We start from the raw sequence: 21,633 nt of genomic DNA on the forward strand, positions 1-21,633 counted from the left end.
GGCTAGTCTAGTGATGCACCAAGTTAAAAATGTTACCTTCGTTTGCACGATGTCCGCGCCTCATTTTCTTCCCAGATCGTACTGACGATACAGGCGTGTTGAGTTTTATATACAGTGCGCATGCGGGAAACTCCGCACGCCCCTGACGTTCGTTCTAGACTATTCCCGCCCCTTCGCTTCCGGCGCAGTGGGGAAAGCACATGGCGGAGAGAACGCAGGTGCGCACTAATAATAGTTCCACTAACGAGGAGGAGGGTGAGGAAAGCCCGGAGCCTGAAACTTCACGATCCAGGAAGAGAAGATTTAAGGCCTCAAATATGTCTTTTGGAGAGATGTTGGAGATGGTGGACATATTGAACAGGACCGACTATGATGGAAAGTATGGACCTACTATGATGGAAAGTAAGGCCTGAAAGAACGACCTGAATAGCAGAAGCAAGCAGACAATAATAAATGCCTTTTAAAGCGTACTATACCAAGATATAGTCCACAATGAGAAACAAATAATTACTGATTGCACGCACTGATTATCAGATACGCACACACAAGCACAAACCGAATAGCAGTAGCGATCTGAATCACTAATCTGAAAAGCGCATATCGTCTCTCACCAAACTTCTACTAACACTAGATCAGCAGAAGGAGACCAAAGGGTGCCGGACCTGGTTCTGAACTTCCCTTTTCTAGTCCCGCCGTACACGGCTTATGTCACCGCGTTCTTGGCAACCGCAAAATCCAACAACTTGGACCGACCGTGTGTATGCAACAGTTTCGGACAAAATCTGTCTGACAAAATCCAACGGATTTGGTTGTCAGAATGTCCGACCATGTGTACGGGGGCTAAGAGGTAGTCAAGAAATGATATGACTAATTTATGCTCCAAGAATGCCTGATGGCGCTCCCTGCATGTTGGGTCTCTGTATGTGACCATGCTGTGTAAAAGTCTCACACATGTGGTATTACCATACTCAGGAGCAGTAGTCAAATGTGTTTTGGGGTATAATTTGTGCTTTACAGTACATATGCTGTGTTTGAGAAATAGCCTAATATAATAATTTTGTGGAAAAAAAAGAAAAGAAAATCTTGATTTTTCAAAGAATTGTGGGGAAAAAAAATTCACAAAACTCACCATGCCTCTTACTAAATACCTTGGAATGTCTACAAAAAGGGGTCATTTGGGGGGTATTTTTACTTCCCTGGCTTGTTAGGGTCTCAAGAGATTGGCACCATAGCTCGTGGGCTCTATAACTTTCACAAAGGCCACATAATATACACCGATTTGGGTTATTTTTACCAAAGATATGTAGTAGTATAAATTTTGGCCAAAATATATGTAGAAAAATTACTAATTTTGCTAAATTTGATAACAGAAACAAAGAAAAATTCTTTTTTTTTTACATAATTTTTTGGTCTTTTTTTCTTTTATAGCGCAAAAAATAAAATAAAAAACAGCAGTGATTAAATAGCACAAAAAGAAAGCTCTTTTTGTGTGAAAAAAATTTCAAATAGGTACAGTGTTGCATGACTGAGTAATTGTCATTCAAAATGTGAGAGCAACGAAAGCTGAAAATTGGTCTGGTTATTAAGGGGGTTTAATGTGGTTGTAAACCCTTACAAACCACTTTGACCTACAGGTAAGCCTAGATTAAGGCTTACCTGTAGGTCTAAGAAATATCTCCTAAACCTACACAGAGATATTTGCCGAAAGACAGGCACCGCTGTCTACGGCACATGCGCCATAGACAGTGGCGCGCAGGCACACTGAGCGCGCCGCTGTCAACGCTGATATGCCGCGAGTGGCAACTTCCACACGCATGCGCGGGAGTGACGTCATCGCGGCTTCGTCGAATGACAGCGGCGGAGCAGCGAGACCCACCAAGAAGATGGATGCTCCAGACTACAGGGGACAGCGGTGACTTTGCTGGCTCCTGTGTCAGGTAAGTGACACATAATGGACTACTATGCGATGCATAGTAGTCCATTATGCTTTACATTTGCAGGGAATCAAAGAGGAAGTAAACCCATTAGGGACCCCAGAAGACAAGGTTCGGGGCCACTCTGTGCAAAACGAGCTGCACAGTGGAGGTAAGTATAACGTGCTTGTTATTTAAAAAAAAAAATGTTACAACCACTTTAATTTCTATATATAGGATAGCGCAGTTTTCTTTTTTCCAGCATTTTACCATTATCTGTTACCATGTGAATGAGATTTAGCCATTTTAGGATGTTTGGGGCGTTTGCCCCACTCACCTGGTGCTTTATGCTTTTCATAGGTTGGGGCGACTCACCCCTTTCTCAGTCAGGATTGTTTATTTGCCTTTCCCCATTCCTTCCATTTCAGCCCTTTTCATCTATTGATGCGATGAGCTGTGTAACCTTAAGAGATCAGGTGGGTTTCATTGTGCACGGGTATTTCCCTAGCTATAATCACAATACATGCTTATCCTTACAAACTTTCTTTTGTATTTGGCTTGGTTCTTTCAGCCCCATGTAGGATTTTTCTAAATGTCTGGCGCCATCTAGTGTTTTTATTAGGCTCATTGCATCCCTTAAACTGGTGAGTTTGAAGTAGGTTGATTTGGTAAGGAATAATAGAGGATTGTATTGTTAAAAGTAAAGGTGATAAACCGATTGACCACTAGACATGTGCAGAGTAAAATATTTAGTTTCAGAATTTAGTTTTCGTCCGAAAAATGTATTTATTTAGTTACTCCCGAAATTCGTTTTTATTTATTTTGTTTTTCGTTCAAAAATCGCATTCGTCCGAAAATCCACATGAATTACGGTCGAATCTGTCTTTGAAGGCTTATGGTGTCTGTCGAATGTATAAAGAAGATTAGACGGAGCTAGTATATAGCATACTTCGTGTGAACTTTAGAACCCTATTAAAGTCTATGGGACTCCAACGTTCAAAATCTAGAGTGCTAATTTTAAAGGCTAATTTGCAAGTTACTGTCCTAAAAAGTGTTTGGGGACCCGGGTCCTGCCCCAGGGGACATGTATCAATGCAAAAAAAGTTTTAAAAACTGCAGTTTTTTCGGGAGCAGTGATTTTAATAATGATTAAAGTGAAACAATAAAAGGGTAATATTCCTTAAAATTTTCGTGGGGGGGGGGGGGGGGGTGTCTATAGTATGCCTGTGAAGGGGATCATGTTTCTGGTGCTTAGAACTGTCCCTGCACAAAGTGTCATTTATGCAGGAAAAAAAGTCCTTTAAAATCACTCGCAGCTATTATGAATTGTCGGCTCCGTAATACAGAGAATACTCATTGAAAGTCATTGATAAAATAAATAAATAAATAAAAAAGCGTGGGGGTCCCCCAAATTCATTTACCAGGCCCTTCAAGTCTGGTATGGATATTAAGGGGAACCCTGCGTCAAATTTAAAAAAATTTGACGTGGGGGTCCCCCTAAAAATCCATACCAGACCCTTTATCCGAGCACGCAACCTGGCAGGCCGCAGAAAAAGATGGGGGGGCGAGAGAGCGGCCCCCCTCCCTCCTGAACCGTACCAGGCCACATGCCCTCAACATTGGGAGGATGCTTTGGGGGTCTGTGACCCCTCAAAGCACCTTGTCCCCATGTTGATGAGGACAAGGGCCTCATCCCCACAACCTTGGCCGGTGGTTGTGGGGGTCTGCGGGTAGGGGGCTTATCAGAATCTGGAAGCCCCTTTTAACAAGGGTACCCCCAGATACCGCCCCCCCTGCTTGAAATGGTAAGGGGGTACAAAAGTACCCCTACCATTTCACAACGAAAGTGTAAAAAATAGTTAAATAAGACAAACACACTTTTGAAAAATTCCTTTATTAAAAATAAAAAAAATAAAAAGAAGATTCCAGCGGTGGTAATCCACTCTTGCTATCCAGCGACGGACGATCAACTTGAGGGCATGTGGCCTGGTACATCACCCCCCTCTTTTCGTGTGGCCTGCCAGGTTGCATGCTCGAATAAAGGGTCTGGTATGGATTTTTAGGGGGACCCCACGTCAATTTTTTTTTTTTATTTGACGCGGGGTTCTCTTTAATATCCATACCAGACCTGAGGGGCCTGGTAATTGAATTTGGGGGACCCCCACGCTTTTTTTTTAATTTTTTTTTTTTTTTAATCAATGACTTTCAATGAGTGTTCTCTGTATTACGGAGCCGACAATTCATAATAGCTGCGAGTGATTTTAAAGGACTTTTTTTCCTGCATAAATGACACTTTGTGCAGGGACAGTTCTAAGCACCAGAAACATGTGCCCCTATACAGGCATACTATAGACACCCCCCCCCCCCCCCATGAAATTTAAAGGAATATTACACTTTTATTGTTTCACTTTAATCATTATTAAAATCACTGCTCCCGAAAAAACGGCAGTTTTTAAATCTTTTTTTTGCATTGATACATGTCCCCTGGGGCAGGACCCGGGTCCCCAAACACTTTTTAGGACAGTAACTTGCAGAATCTTATTTATGTTGGATCTTTCATTTTTCGGATTCTGTGCTTTCGTTATCGTTTGTCAAAACGAAAACGAAAATAGCTGAAATTCAGACGAAAATGCATTCGGACGAAAACGAATGCACATGTCTATTGACCACAAGCTTTTCTTATTAATCTTTAGACTCTATTTTTCCTGTATATTACTATATACAGTTGATGCTATATTCCTCCCAGCGGGAGAGCCAGCGTTTTGGGGTGGTTCACACTTGTACATCTGGGCTCTTTGGGCCACCTGGACAGACTCCTATTTCTACGTGTTTCACAATAACTGCATCTCATTCTATGTCATTGAGGTATGACTCCATTCAGGGAACTCTTGCTAGTGGGGGGAGATGTTTTCATGTATTTATTCTCATAGTCTTTGATATGTATAGTAATTGTACTTATATTGATATGATATATGCACTTTTTGTAATTGGCTTTTGTTCATTCATATAGTAGGCATAAAACAACGCTTGTCCCTGTGGAAGACATACGGCGAAACATGTAGGACTAAAGATGTGGGAACAACTATAGGAGCTACAAAAATATACCTTCAATGACCACAAAGCTGTCCATGTATTGTACAAATAGTTTTTATATGTGTCTTTGTGACTTTAATAAATTGTGTTTTTATTGAAAATACTTTGTCATAGTACTAATTGCATCTACAAAGTCCCATCACCTCTACCCTGTACTTTCTATACAAAAAAATGTACCTGCTAGTGTTAGCAGAGATCAGGCCTGATCTTGTTAGTGCTGCAGTTTTGTATGTATCAGGAGAGACAGTGATCTGCTGACACTACGCTTGTTGGCAGGTGTCAGAACTGATCCTGCTGACGCATTTTTTGGGGACACTCTCTTCTCACGCTGGAACTGAAAAGGTCTCCATGAGAGGAGATGATATAATTTCCTGTGCCTGTGTTTTGTAAATACAGGCACATGCTGTTCCCTGATTTGTCTGAACTGATGAGCAGATCCAGGCCAAAAATCATTGGCCTGTATCTGATCGATGCTGGACTGAATCAAAGCACCGCCAGGTGGGTGGGGGAGTGCGCACGTGCCCCCGGCTCGGGAACATGGAGGGAGCACGGATCACATATATACACAATATGCTGCGCACAGCTGCCACCCTGTAGCAGTAAAACGGTTATAGGGCGGGTGGCAACTGGATAAAGAATGCCAAATAAGCATAGGAATATTAAGTCCTATTTGTTATTAGGGACAAATCCAGGGGTGACTCAAGACAATTTTTGGGGGGTTCTGTGATGGTGCTGGGAGTATGCTGCATGTGTAGCGTGCCTCCTGTCCCACACTTGTAGACGAGGCGTGACCAAAACATGAGTGTTTCTTTATGGTCTATGCTTGAAGTGTGCCACTTTTCTCCCTTTGTATAGATGAAATGGGGCCTTGGGGTACACAGGAGAAGTAAAATAACTGGGACCAGCAGTGATAACCCTCAGTAACAGGCAAGGACAACAATAACCCCCAGCAGTGTAAGGACCATTATTGATAACTCCTAGCAAGTGACAGACCAGCAATGATAACTCTCAGCGTATGTCAGGGCCAGCAAAAAAACCCATGACAGTAATGAAAACCCGGCACAGCACAACAATCAACACCTGGTTTGGCACAAAAATTAACAATTGGAAAGGCACAATTATTACCCCTAGCTTGACACAAGAAGAAAATGGCTTGATACAAGAATAACAAAGAATAGCTTGGCACAAGATGACAGGCTCCTGAAGACAGGCCCTGATAGAGGAGGAGGGTTAAATAGTCCCTCAGACTCCTCCCACAAATACAGGCTGGCCTGCGGCCAGCCTTCCTACTTGTAATCGGAGCCTTCAAGTGGGAAATGCGATATTACTTAAGAAACAAGGCCTGAGTTGTGCCATGGCCTGGCTGGTCAGTATGCCTGAAAAGAGGGCAAAAAGACACAAGTTTAGGTGGAAAAGGGAAGGTAAAGATCCCATCCATAAAATGATGTATGCCCAAACGCCAACTGTAAGTAACCGGTAAGTATCCGCTGTGAGAGTAGAACCCACCGACTCCTGACCTGGAAATGAGAAGGAACCCCCTTAGAGCCTGCAAGCTATGCAAACCCAAATGAATGTCCTGTGAAGGATAGGATGAGCCTGATGCCCAAGGTAACCCAGACATGAGAATGAACTGCTTGTGAATGAGAGGATACATGGGGAAAAGGGAACAAGGGCTGACCCGAGGATCCCCTGCAAGAAGATGGCAGAGCAGACTGAAAAACCCACAACGGACACCAGAAGAAGCACCGTGGAACACCCATACCTGGCAAGCGGAAGAGAGAGGGTAAGTGCCAAAAAATACCAGTGATAGGAGAGGAAAAGCTGGTTGCCCGATTGATGTGATGGAGTAGGTGCCATGGCAATGAACATCATCAACATGGAGACACCAAGACAGATTGGTCCCACCGGATGCGAACAGGTCATGCTACTGCCTGAGACCTACCAACCGAGACCGAGTCCTGCACCGAAGAAGGAGAAACAGACTCCAACCCAGGGAAATAAGTCCCATGGCATGATCCAGCCATGCCCAAGTGACTAAAGCCCCCCCTCCCCACCTGGACCAGATCGGGGATCAGCAAAGATGACTGGACTGATGTCCCTGAGCAGTACTCCAAGAAACCTCATAGACAAGAGATCGGAGCTGAGAGTGGAATCCAGAATCATGACGATGTCCCCCAACCTACCACCTAAGGACCGTGGCTTAGGACACACCCTGAGAGAGTATAAATCCCAGGGTGGTAACCAGGGCCTCAATGCAACAGGATGTCAACTGAAGAAAATTTACGTCTGCTTCCGACCCGAGGGTGAGCCCAGTGGCAAAACGACATCTGTAAGTGAGTGCAGGCATGGTTGATATCGGTATGGATGCCAAGACGGCCCAACCTGAGAACGCAACTAGAAGGAAAGACAGACAACCAGACATGAGAACAACAACGCCCCTCTGCCTACCTAAGAATGAGAACATTATCAGAAAATCAAGACCACAGCGCATAAATGAACCTGATGACGAAACCCCCCCCCCCCCCCCCCGTGTGTGAGTAGTGAGTTAGCCCGAGTAACCTGCAGCGCAGAGACAGGTAATTAACAGAAACTCAGGCATAGAGTACCCACGGACCGTGGTGGGTAGACGTACAGGTGTGGTGAATGAAACATGCATCGTATGACGTATGGTATACGGGACGAGAAGATTGTGGTCAATAATCATTAATAACGAAACCTCAGCCCGTATGGATCTGTAGACGTGACAGATCCTGACGTGTGAGCCCTAGCTAACTGCCCTGGTACAAACATGAACACAGGCACAATGAGACATGACAACCAACAAATATGAAAACAGGTACCGTAGTATGCCATGAGTGACAGAAACGCTGAGCCAGAAATGCAAGGACAGCAATCCTATGACAGAATGTTGCGACAGAAATGCTGAACTGAATGCTGAGGCAGAAACAAACAGAAACCCAGGAGCAGAATGCAATGACAGAACACTGATGCAGCAATGACATGACAGAAAATCCTGGGGCAGAAAAACGCTGAGGCAGCAATGACATGACAGAAAATCCTGGGGCAGAAACGCTGAGGTAGCAATGACATGACAGAAAATCCTGGGGCCGAAACGCTGAGCCAGAAATTCTAGACAGAACACTGACAGAAATACTGGGGCAGGAAATGCTAAGACAGAAATGCAGAAAACTGTACGCCGAGTCAAAATCCAGAGGCAGAAACACTATGACAGAAATCCAGGGGCAGAACACTACGACATAAATCCAGGGGCAGAACACCACAACCAAAATCCAGGGGCAGAACACCACGACCGAAATCCAGGGGCAGAACACCGCGACCGTAATCCAGGGGCAGAACACCACGACCGTAATCCAGGGGCAGAACACCACGACTGTAATCCAGGGGCAGAACACCATGACCGTAATCCAGGGGCAGAACACCACGACCGTAATCCAGGGGCAGAACACCACGACCGTAATCCAGGGGCAGAACACCACGACAGAAATCCAGGGGTAGAACACCACGACAGAAATCCAGGGACAGAAACGCTACGACAGAAATCCAGGGGAAAAAACGCCAAGACAGAAATCCAGGGGTAGAATACCACGACAGAAATCCAGGGACAGAAACGCTACGACAGAAATCCAGGGGAAAAAACGCCAAGACAGAAATCCAGGGGCGGAAATGCCAAGACAGAAATCCAGGGGCGGAAATGCCAAGACAGAAATCCAGGGGCGGAAATGCCAAGACAGAAATCCAGGGGCGGAAATGCCAAGACAGAAATCCAGGGGCGGAAATGCCAAGACAGACATCCAGAAGCGGAAATGCCAAGACAGACACCCAGGGGCGGAAACGCCAAGACAGACACCCAGGGGCGGAAACGCCAAGACAGACACCCAGGGGCGGAAACGCCAAGACAGACACCCAGGGGCGGAAACGCCAAGACAGACACCCAGGGGCGGAAACGCCAAGACAGACACCCAGGGGCGGAAACGCCAAGACAGACACCCAGGGGCGGAAACGCCAAGACAGACATCCAGGGGCGGAAACGCCAAGACAGACATCCAGGGGCGGAAACGTCAAGACAGACATCCAGGGGCGGAAACGCTGGACCGAATGCTATGACAGAAAAAATGCTGGCCGAACGCTGTGCCAGAAATGCTGGGCAGAACGATGTGACAGAAATGCTGGACTGAGCGCTGTGACAGAAATGCTGGACTATGCGCTGTGACAGAAATGCTGGACTGAACGCTGTGACAGAAATGCTGAACTGAACGCTGAGACAGCAAAGCTGGACTGAACGATGTGACAGAAATGCTGGACTGAACGAGCAGAACGGTGCGACAGAAATGCCGAGCAGAACGGTGCGACAGAAATGCCGAGCAGAACGGCGCGACAGAAATGCCGAGCAGAACGCTATGACGGAAATGCTGGACTGAACACTGAGACAGAAATGCTGGGCAGAACGCTATGACGGAAATGCTGGACAGAACGCTATGACGGAAATGCTGGACCGAGCGACAGAACGCCATAACGGAAATGCTGGACAAACGCTGCAACAGAAAATGCTGCTATGACAGAAAAAACGCTGGACAGACCGCTAACTGCGATAAAAAACACTGATCAAAGAAAGTGAACAAGTGAAAGCAGCAACCCTGGCCTCAGGTCTGGCCGTTGCCATGGCTGCAGTGGGTGGTCTGATCCCCACTGACACTGCAGCAAAGACGCCGGTTGAGGGGAAGAAAGGAGTGACTGGCGGGAGACTGCCCATCCCCCGGGAGCACCAGGAGTAAACCGACAGCCTGCCCCCCTCGTAACCAAACATACATGAGGAGAGGAGCAGGCGGCCGATCACAAACCACCCCCCCCCCAGCCTTCCCACATATACACAATATGCTGCGCACAGCTGCCACCCTGTAGCAGTAAAACGGTTATAGGGCGGGTGGCAACTGGATAAAGAATGCCAAATAAGCATAGGAATATTAAGTCCTATTTGTTATTAGGGACAAATCCAGGGGTGACTCAAGACAATTTTTGGGGGGTTCTGTGATGGTGCTGGGAGTATGCTGCATGTGTAGCGCGCCTCCTGTCCCACACTTGTAGACGAGGCGTGACCAAAACATGAGTGTTTCTTTATGGTCTATGCTTGAAGTGTGCCACTTTTCTCCCTTTGTATAGATGAAATGGGGCCTTGGGGTACACAGGAGAAGTAAAATAACTGGGACCAGCAGTGATAACCCTCAGTAACAGGCAAGGACAACAATAACCCCCAGCAGTGTAAGGACCATTATTGATAACTCCTAGCAAGTGACAGACCAGCAATGATAACTCTCAGCGTATGTCAAGACCAGCAAAAAACCCCATGACAGTAATGAAAACCCGGCACAGCACAACAATCAACACCTGGTTTGGCACAAAAATTAACAATCGGAAAGGCACAATTATTACCCCTAGCTTGACACAAGAAGAAAACGGCTTGATACAAGAATAACAAAGAATAGCTTGGCACAAGATGACAGGCTCCTGAAGACATTCCTTGTTCATGACCAAACACATTGGGAAGGAATTTCCGGTAACATCACATCCTCTCTTTGGAGCCCACGCTGGTTTTGGAACAACAATGCTTCCTGGTATAAACGATTCTTGCTGATATCTATGTACCATGCTCTCTTTTAAAAGAGATGTATGGTTTGTTTTTTTGCTAGTTTTTTTGCATAATCATACTTACCTAGGTGGATGCAGCATCAGACCGATGCTGCCTCTGTCCCCTGCTGCCTCTTCACTGAGAACTGAGCGACTGAGCACCGCCGATGGCTTAGTTTTCTCACCTCCCTGAGAGCTGCTGCTTGTCAGGCAGCATCTCTCCTGCTCTGCTCCTCCATGCTCATTGGAGCGCTGAGCTGTGGAGGGGTGGGGAGACTGCCATCAGTCCAGGCAGCTGGCAGATCCAGACTTCATAAGTCAGGATGACGGGCTGTCTAGACTGATCAGAGGTGACGTCAGTGGAGAGCGGACATCAGGCCACTCTCCACTGAAAATGGGTCACAGGAGTGCAAAATGAATTCCACTACTGTGACCCTTAGCAAAAGCCCAGCCAAATGTGCTCAGGCTGGACTTCTCCTTTAATAATAAATGGTACTTTACCAGAGAAAGTTTCTAATTTCTCTTCTTTATCATGGCTAATAACTGTTGTTTATGGGAGATGAGCCCTTCACACTTAAGGAAGAATTATGGAGTTGGTGCCTGGGGGTGATATAGAGTGTGTTTTCACTCACTTATTAATACAAGGATTCAATTTCTTCCGGTGAGTGGCAGAGCAAGTGGGGATCACCTGGACTGTACTTGGGGTGCACAAAAGAGCCATTCCCTTTGCATTGGATGTGATGAGCTGAATGGGTTTTTTTGAGCACTGAGCACCTTTTTGAGTTTTGGGGATTTTGTTATATGGACTTCACTTTATTTACTCATATACTGTATTGATTTGATTTACTTAATTGGGCATAAGTGGTACATGTTGTGTATTTACTATTAGAAAATAGTGCTACAACCCATGGGCAGTTTTTGTTTTTTCAGTTTTTAAGGTGTGACGGACACCATGTGGCAACAGCTGGGTATAAAATTGCAAGGTAGCTCATGTGTTGTATGTTTTTAAGATTATTTATACTCTGTGAAAGACCACCTAAGGCCAGCTAATAACCTAAAAATTCTCAATATAACATAAGTAGAAGCACACATGTATCTGGGCATTAGGCGGTTACCTTCATGTTGTATTTATATCTTTCTGAACAACAGGTGTATGTACAGGTTCACATTCTTTAGTTGTATCACCACAGAAGCGTGGTTGGTAAAACAACTTCATGGCTTAGTAAAAATATAGCAATCTCCTTGTGTAAAAAAAACTTCATGGCTTAAAGACTTATTGTGTTTAGTTATGCGCACAAGAGTTCTAAAAACCACAGACAGTATAAAGCGACACAGACACTGAGATGCTGGGAACTTGCACTATGCTTTATTGTACATTTGTTTCGGTGTAAAATTGGCTTTAGTTTTGCTCTATAATGTTCTTAATCCAGTCAAAATAGCTGCAGACTTTGGTGTAGACACCAGGATAGTTACGGAGTGCACACATTCGACCCCAGGAGACCACTCCATACAGCTTTCCATTGCAGACCAGTGGTCCACCAGAATCAGCCTGTGAAAACAAGAGGTACATCAGTGCAGGAAAGTACTTAAAGAATAATAATAATACCGCTAATAATTTAATTTTGTGTTCACTTGTGTGGCTCAAACCACCCTCCAGGTTCTATAAGTAAATATTCACCAGAGTACCTTAAAAGCTGACTAAAAAGATATAGATCTGATACATTTCAATTACTGTACAACTTTATTTTAGTTATATCTTACTGTATAATTCCATATTTTAAATATCATGCTGGTGTAGTGTTCCTACTAGCTAGGCTGCTAGGAAAATGTGATTTTGTCTTCCTCTTTAAGGATCTACCAGTGGAGATTGGGTGGCAGATAGCTCCAAGGACACTGTGAACAAGGATCTTCTTTGGGACTGAGAGTTGCATAGATGCAAAGGGGAACCAGTTGCTAACAATTGCCATTATGGTGTACAGACATACCAACATAGTTACATCACCAGCTACCTCCTGGAAAGCTACTATTGGGAGCCTAGAGAGAATCCTGTTCTTTTGCTGCTGTTGCTGATTCTTTTGGCATATCCCGTGCCCTAAACCCCTCTCTCGTTAAGGTTTTCAGCAATAATTCCTAAAAAGACACTCCCTGGACTGATTGTAATTGTTGGGTGACTGGTGGCTTCTGTGCTATCTACAGAGAACCGGTGTGCTTCCAGTGGCCCCTTCAGAGGTAAGCACTACACTTAGGTACTAAAACTTGTAGTTTCATTTTAGCTTAACAAGATATAGCCATGGCAGGGACAGAGCTGGTGCATCAATAGGGGACCTTGGTCCAAAAGACCTCTAACACACATGGCAAGTAGGCAAACCTGCCAACCCAGAGGAATTAAAGAAGATGGTTAGATAGCAGGACATTATTCCTTAGTATCCGTTAATGTACAATAATTTATACCACATATAAGCTTCCAGAGGTATACTGGCTTTTTGTATGAAGTTTATTGGTATGATTGGTGCTGCCATTGTAACATAAAACATAGTGGGTATCAATTGAACAGGAAGAGGTCTGCATTCCACAGAATATGCTCCCATGGAGCCTGGTCCTACCAATTCCAGCCTTGCGTTAAAAACTCACCTTCACTCTGACCTTTCTTTTTTTTTTATTGGAATTTAACACTCCCATCCCCTCTATTGCCTGTTGCATGAACCTGATATTTATTCTTTAGATCCCCTGCAGTTCCATTCATATAGCTCTATACTTGCCTGTGGCCACCTTTTTTGCACACCTACAGAATCAGTTTGATCATGAATACCAATCTAGCAGACCAGTGAGACATTCTGTCTCTTACAACTATCATTTTTTTCTTACAGGGTCTTCTCAGACTTTGCTGCATTTCTTTGACTTATGGGAGAAAGACCTTTACGTTACACTCTTCCCAGAGAGTCCTGCCCAATATTTCAGCATTTTTGGACACAAGTTCACATCATTGTTCAGATATTTACCAACTGTACCTCCCTAAAAACTCTGCTATTCTTCCTTCTGTACCATAATACATTCTCTCTAAATACCTACAAGAAATCAGTAAAGGGATACTTAGTTAACGTGACCGGCTCCTACATCCTTGCTCTGTGGAAATCCCTTTCGACTCCACTTTTCTGTGTTGAGGATATCTGGCTCATGGAGGATTTAACTAGTTAACCTTAAGGGCATGGACGCCAAGTTCTGTAACTTGAATCTGATTGATCCATCTGCTATTCTTTCATACTTATCATCTATATCATTTGGGACCTTCTGAGCCTTTCACCAACAAGCCTTTCCCTGCCCATTTTGTTCCTCATTTTATGCTTAAGAGATGGTGGATATTCCCTACACTGTGCACCCTCTATCTCCCTATCTATATGCCCCCATCCAGTTGTAGCTTCCTCCCTTTTTTTTTTCAGTTGGTAGTAAAGGGGATTGTATAGCATAGTATACGAAATGAGCAGTGGGAAAGGGAACATACAACATGGTATACAGAATGTGGCATTGCAGAATAGGGAACATACAACAAGACATACAGGATAATATAGTGTATAATATAAAACAATATATTGTGAAATAGGGAATATACAGCAGGACAACTGTTAAGAGGCTTTGTGGAATAAGGTACAGATTTGCATATGGAATGAGGATTGTACAGGAAATGCACAGCATGGCAAATGCGAGTAGAAACAGGGAATAAATGGCATGGCATACAGAAAAAGAAGTGTGGAATAGGGAATGTACAGTATTGTATACAGAATGAGGGGGTATGGTATAGATAATGTACAGCATTGCATATGAATAAGGCTCAGTAGTGCAGGGAGTAAACAGCCTGTCATACAGAACCAGGGGGTGCGGACTAGGAACTAGGAAATGTACAGTATGGTGCAGGGGATGAAGCGCTGATGAAAGAGGGGTTGCAGAATAGAGAATACACAGCATCACATATGGAATGAGACAGTATTGAATTGGGAATGTACGTTGTGATATATGAAATAAGGCATTATGGCAAAGGAAATGCAGAATACAATCGGTACTTACAAAGCACTCTAAACATTGTTTGCTAAATATTACTTACTGTACTATTACTCAGCTGTCCCCTAGTCTGATCTCTATTAGCACATGCGGGGCACAGTCAGAACCCCAGGAAGATCTCCTGTTCTGCCAGGTACACTGGGATGCCTGACCCCTTCCAGACCTCTATCAGCATGGGTCCTACATAGGACCTGACATCTCGCCAGAGCATAACTGTCATTTGTAAACACAGAAGCTGGCAGAGGAAGTCTTCCACTACTCACCTCTGCACAAGATGTCATCAGTCTGAGCTACAGAGGAAGTGAGTAGTCTAAGACTCCCTATGCCAGGTTCCATGTTTACACATGACATCAGCAAACAGGTGAGCTAAGAAATCCTGTGTGGTACTGTACTGATGGAGGTCTGGAAAGGACCAGGAGACATGCAACCTTCCCAACCTCACTTAACAATGCTGTGCCAAGGCTAATATCCCTACTCACCCTCCTCCCCCATCCTTTTCATTTTTGGCTGTGATCATGAATATACTCCTCCTAGAAGGAGAATGCTCTGCATTTCAAAGTCCTGCACTTGCCTTATATTAAAAGAGAAGAACGAGGGGAGTAAAAGCACAACACTAACAGCTGTTCAAATAACAGAACGCCAACCCCCAGACAGACAGTAAAGCTGGACTACACCCTCCTATACTTTACAGCCAAGGAAGCTGCCATGTTAGCTTCTGTTTTATCTGTAGTTACCATGGCTTTACAGTTCAGTTAAAAGCATAAGCTACTGTGCCAGTTATCGTTCACAGCATATCTTGAATATATTTGTTTTACAGAACAGGTAAATTAATGGGTTCAGTTCTGCTTTAAATTACACAACTTACCACTTCTGGTCCTGACCAGGCCCCTCTCTGCCCTGGGCCCCGTAGACCAGGCAGTAGTTCTGCCATTGGTCCTATAGCAATCATATGCTTTGCTCTGGATATTCTTACTATCCTAAACATACAATATAAAGACATTTATGAATATTCATAATTCTATACATCTTCAATACTTACTGCACATGCATCTTTGCCACCTTCTAGAAAACCAGCACAAAACATATTTGTAGTGATCATGTTTGAATAAGAAGATTTAAAGCTGGAGTCCGACAAAACAGGGAGATCAAGACACTGTAATTTTGTAGCATATTGCACTAAAGAAAAAAAAAATTATAGTATAATATCAACTACTGCATAATGCCATGTAAGTGATGTTAAACACTCCCTTTTTTTTAAATAAAAAACACAAACATGCCTATACTTACCTGCTCTATGTAATGGTTTTGCACAGAGCAGCCCTTGTACTGGGTTGCCCCGTAGGCGCTCCAAGCCCCTCCTCTTCATCGGGTGCCCCCATGGAAAGTCGCATAGAATGCATTAAGGTGAAAAACCTTAAGGCTTTACATCCACTTTAAGGTATGAGTGATGTTATACACAACAATTTTACAAAATCATTTTACATTATTTTTGGAGAGGACGAGAGCCATTTTTCTTATAAGGTAAGTATTTTAATTAAAGTGGAGTTCCAGCTAAAACTGTTTTTTTCAGTTTTGCATAGTGTGAGGGAGGGTTAAAACCTAGAGAATACTTTTATTTAGATTTGTGTCCCCAGATTTTCCACTTCTTGTCGTGGTGATGAAAATGGAATATTGCCATTGGGAAATGTACAGTAATAAAGACCTGACAGAATATATATATAACCCTTCCCCCTTTAAGCAAATCTTAGCAGAAATGGTGGCAGAGAAAGGGGTTGATTTACTAAAACTGGAGCGTGCAAACTCTGGTGCAGCTTTACATAGAAACCAAACAGCTTCCAGGTTTTTTGGTCAAAGCTCAGTTGATCAATCTGCAGTTAGAAGTTAATTGGCTACCATGCACATTTGCACCAGATTATGTACTCTCCACTTTTAGTAAATCAACCCCAAAGTGTGGCAAAAATACTACAAGGTACTAGAACAATAAACCAGAGACAGAGGAGCCCAAATTTTGCTTCCAGTTTTTGTAATTTCATGAGGTTATATTTGTTATTACAAATATATTCATATGCAGTCATGGGGAATGGTTGAGGTATTAGTTTTACTGGTAGTTATCTCGAGGTTCATCATGAATGTTGTGCATTATTCTAATTCTTGCAGGGAATGAGGTTCATGGATTTACCTTAAGTGAAGTTGTTGGTAAGGGATGAGGACTATGGTATAATATATTTTTTTTAATTACCTCGATATAAAGGGTAAGACTATTTACCGCAATTGTAAATTGAGGTGGTTTTGTTGGCTTGCTTTGGAGCAATATTTAGTTTGGTGTTGTGGTGTTCCCGTTGGTGATTGCCCTTTTTTACAAAACCTGACATTGCAGAATATTACCTGTTAAGTAATGGTTAGAATTTGGGGAATCATTCCAGTTCCAAGTCAGTATATTATACATACTTGTCCTCTCTCCAAGTGATGTGCCAGCTCTGCAACTAGTATTGTAACACAATGCCTATAAGATCTTAATTTACACTTAGTTATTTCAGAAAGGATATTCCTACAGTGCAAGAAAGAGGGGCAGATGTCTGGAAGCAAAGTAGCTGCAGCTGCTCCAGTTTGAAGAAATCCTCCACAAGTTCAGAATTAACTCAATAAGTGAATTAAATCGGTGGGCATGTGTGTGCATTATTACAATAGGAACAGAGTTATACTTTATGCTTTTGGGATTGTTTGGGAACTTTGCGCATTTTTGTGTGTGCTGATTGAATTTACCTAACACCATATCATTATTTTCCTTGCTAATGTATATCTAAATCCAAGCACAAAAATGTAACAAATACCAGCTTAACAGTCCTTAGATGCTGCATTTTTTCATGGTAATGACATTTTCTGAAAATGCAGAACAATACCTGTAGATTTGGTCAGAAATTTGGTGCTTTTTCAGTTTTCTTCTGTGTATTCCCAAACAGGTCTTTATAGTCCAAATTAGATATGCTGCCTAGGGTGACAATGCTGCTTCTCGCTAGGTGCAGTATAGTATGTGAATGTTGTCACCCTAGGACTGTTGTGTGCTAATGGCAAAATTGCTAGGTGAAAATGAAGTAAACAGAAACTGAAACAAGGAAATCATTGCAGGCAACACATCTGAGGATTGGTAAACTGCAAAACTATATATTACTCTGTTTTTGGGTTTAGATATTCTTTAAAATAACCCAGACTTGCTGACTGGACAATATAGGAGCAGCAGCACACTTATGAGTCAGTATTCTGCTATTTCCTTCTTTCGGTATGTTTGTAGTCAATACATGTGCAATGAAACATAGTCTCGCCCTTCCTCTTCGAATCTGCTACCATGCAGGTTATACAAGTCTGATAATAAAATCGGTCCTTGCATTAACTGCAGTTGATGTTTTCTTTTTTAAATAAAGTTCAGTCGTAAAACAATTATATTTAAAGCCCAGAAAATGAACTTGCCTCCAAAGATTTTCATGTTTCCCCAGCCTGATACCAGACACTGACTTCCTACAGTTGGGCAGGAAGAGGCTACTGGGATGGGTTGGACGTACTGATTGAACTGGGCCGGCTTAGCTAGTTTGACCAGCATGAAATCATGATCGAAGGATTCATCATCGTACAGAGGGTGTATTATAGCCTTTTCCACCTGGATACGCTGTTCCGTTCCTTCTTGTTTAGTAACATCATGTTCCCCAAGGTGAGCAATGAAGGTTTCGGGCCTGTATAATTTGGATATAAGAATAAAGAGGAGCTGTAGATATCAAATTTAATTAATTAAAGGTGACTATAGATAATATGCAAAATGTAGAGGATTTCTATAAGTTTAATTCATGGCAAAACATTAACTTTGCAGGACTTTGGATACTAAGTAAGAAGGTGTAGAGTGTGTAACTGTGTTTTGCAACCTCTATTTTTTTCTGGTAGCACAAAACATGGGACTCTAGGCCACTGTGCGTTGGCTAAAAAAAATGCCCCTTTGAACACCACCCACTAAATATTTCTCTTTTGATAGTAAAGAAAAACTTGATCATACCGCTAACCTTGTTCTATCAGCTAAATAATATCTTGTTTCCTATCATTATAATCTATCCTGTTTTCAGTATTGGATGACTTTGTGGCTACTGCCACTACTGACAATCACCACAAATATAATATACAGGCAATATATTAAATAAACCATAGAGATAAAATGGCAGCTGGGTTTATGGGCATAATGCTACATGTGAATGGATTCATATCATTATATATGTCAGTTTTAAATGGATTATCCAAACCTCTCTAGCTTCCCTTTTTGCTAGCTCACTTGGCTAAAAATAATGGAATTTTGTGCAGGTCCAGCAGGTAATAAAACTGCGTTACTGCGATGTTAATTTTAATAGACTGCATTAAATATATATATATTTTAAATTTTTGTCCATAGCTACGCTTTTAGATAAAGCATGAAGTCAACAGTGGATTTCCTATAGGTCTAATTATTCAGACAATTATAGATCCCTTTTTATGGCTGACATATGATTCTCTGATCCTATTCAGGGGCCCAAGCCATTTCAGCCCTAGACCACTGGTTTGGTCTGTATTCTGTATTGCCAAGTATTACCAATCTACAAAGAATAATCTTGGAACTTACGGCTGATAGCAATGAGCTGCTGATATGATCCACCTTGATGAAATCAGGGATCCACCACACCATTGTCCTCCATTGTGGCTGATGTAAACTTGCCAAGGTTGAGAATGGCTGGCACATTCGTAGCCATTAATAATTTTATCGTCATCATACTGAGGAGCAGCAGCTGCAAAGGAATGAAAAAGAGTTTATTTACAAATACTTGGTGGAACAGAAACCTAAAATGTGCTACCAACCTTTGGGAAAGTTAACATTTTATTCCCACTTGCCAAAAGCCTATATTCACATTTCCTTTGACCCTTGCTTCTATGTTCAGCCAGCATGGGCAAACAAAATACTTCCAGGTACTTGGGGTATGAATGCTCATGCATGCTGACTCTATGTGCCAGCAATGGGAAAATCATAAAGGGCAAGGCCTGTCTCATCGGGAGAGTCTATAACCTTGGTGGAACAGAGACCGAAAATTTGCTGCCAACCTTTGGGAACGTTTAAACTTTATTCCCACTTGCCAAGAGCATGTATTCACCTTTCCTTTGCTCCCCCACTGCTATGTTCTGCTAGCAAGGGCAAACAAAATACTTCCATGTACTGATATGAATGCTCATGCATACTGACTCTATGGGCCAGTGCTAGGCAATACATCAAGCACTAGACTTGTCTCACCAGGAGAGTCCATAACCTTGGGGGACTTACAACTTAAATGACTAAGTGCATTGAAAGGGCAGCTCATCTTGTTTCCAGCAGCTGTTTGGCATGAAGAGGGTGTGAAAGAAGGGTCAGTATGTGCCTCTGGGGGGAAGGGGAGGAAAAATGCAGAATAAAGTTCACCTTTTATATCCTTGATATCTGTGTCCTATCAAGGAGATTGACCTTCCCTTCCTGTCTCAGAAATGCAACAGAAAGTGAATGGAAATCTCCCCAACTGAGGCAATTCTGCTCACATTGGTCACCTGAGCAGGTGTCCTTTATGGAAAATGTCCCCTTAGGTTTTGTTCTTGTAACAACTTTAAAATGTTAGTTTCCCAAAACGTAATATCCTAGTGGAAATGGTGGCTAGAACAAAAAAAGATGGTGAATCTACTTAGCAGATACAGTAGTACAAACCTATTAAGTTTCTAATCCATCTGCATTGTATCCAAAATACAAAAAAATGTTTTGGATATCCCTACACTTCAAGACCGAAAAAATTCTGTTTTAAAGGTGAAGTACTTCTGTGGATCACAGGAGTACAGTTTGCTCAGCACTTCTGTGACCTGTTTTCAGGTGACAGCGGACTGAAATGCACTGTTTGCTGACATCACAGAGCCGATCCAGGCTAGGGCAAGATTGTGACAATGAAGACAGGATCCGCCCATATGCCTGGACCGGGCTCCCACTCAGTCCACAGCCCAGCACTTCAGTGAGCGGGGGGGGGGGGGGGGGGCAGAGCAGACAGTGGTCAGTCACCAGCTCTCTGCTCAGGGAGCCCTGAGAACCGAGTGATCGGCGTTGTTTGATTGCTTGGTTCTCAGTTGGTGGGGGACAGATAAAGCATCGGACTGATGCTGCATCCATCTAGGTATGTATGATTTTGCAAAAAAGCTAACAAAACATACTTCTCTTTTAGGTTGCAACAGAATTGATATGAGGTGTAATGTAATTAGGTTTTACCTGCAAGCCCCAGGAACAAGCATATTCAGATATAAAGCATAGTGAGCTGATGGTAACTCTTCTTCTTTGAATTGTTGGAATTTTGAATGGACCGTTGTCAGCTCCGGACAAGGTTTATAAAGGTCTGCAGAGTGAACAGATTGTCCGTTCCCATGACTCACCTCCCGACATCTGATCATTCCCATATTATCTACACAGATATTTCAGTTAATTCTTAAGAAACAATGACTACGTATACTTGTCATAAACTTGTTTGGCTATTTTTGTATAGCAGAAACTCTAAAAACAATGCTAGGCTTACAAGTGTGCCATTGACTATAATGGCACAGATGACAACATGTTAGGGGTGTGTCCAGAGGGTGGTGATAAATAGCATATCTAGGGAATGGTCTGGAATTGTGAGCATGGTGTCCCAGTGTTCTGTCCTGGGACCAATTAACTTAACACAAATGATATAGAGGTTGGAATAAAATGTTCAATCTCATCGTTTGCTGACAATACAAAGCTAAGCAGGGAAAAACGTTCACAACAGAATATAGAAGACTTACAAGAAGACCTCAATAAAACAAAGGAGTGGGCAGCTACATGGCATATGAGGTTTAACGCTAATAAAAAATAGGAATGCAAGTTACTTGCTAGGGGAAGAACTTT

General features: G+C 43.0%; 1 pseudogene across 1 annotated transcript; it reads right to left on the bottom strand.

Annotated features, from left to right (window-relative positions):
• Positions 1-11,993: 11,993 nt before the first annotated feature.
• LOC143933991 (trypsin-like) lies at positions 11,994-21,136 on the bottom strand (annotated as a pseudogene). The gene is made up of 5 exons (XR_013263184.1): positions 20,983-21,136; positions 19,336-19,498; positions 18,168-18,427; positions 15,742-15,878; positions 11,994-12,198 (listed from the first exon to the last, which is right to left on the bottom strand). The product of XR_013263184.1 is annotated as a trypsin-like (transcript).
• Between the last annotated feature and the right edge of the window lie 497 nt (positions 21,137-21,633).

Source organism: Lithobates pipiens, unplaced genomic scaffold (assembly GCF_037356315.1).
Source record: "Lithobates pipiens isolate NorthernLeopardFrog02 unplaced genomic scaffold, aLitPip1_a1.2 Scaffold_27, whole genome shotgun sequence".
NCBI classification, from domain to species: Eukaryota; Metazoa; Chordata; class Amphibia; order Anura; family Ranidae; genus Lithobates; species Lithobates pipiens.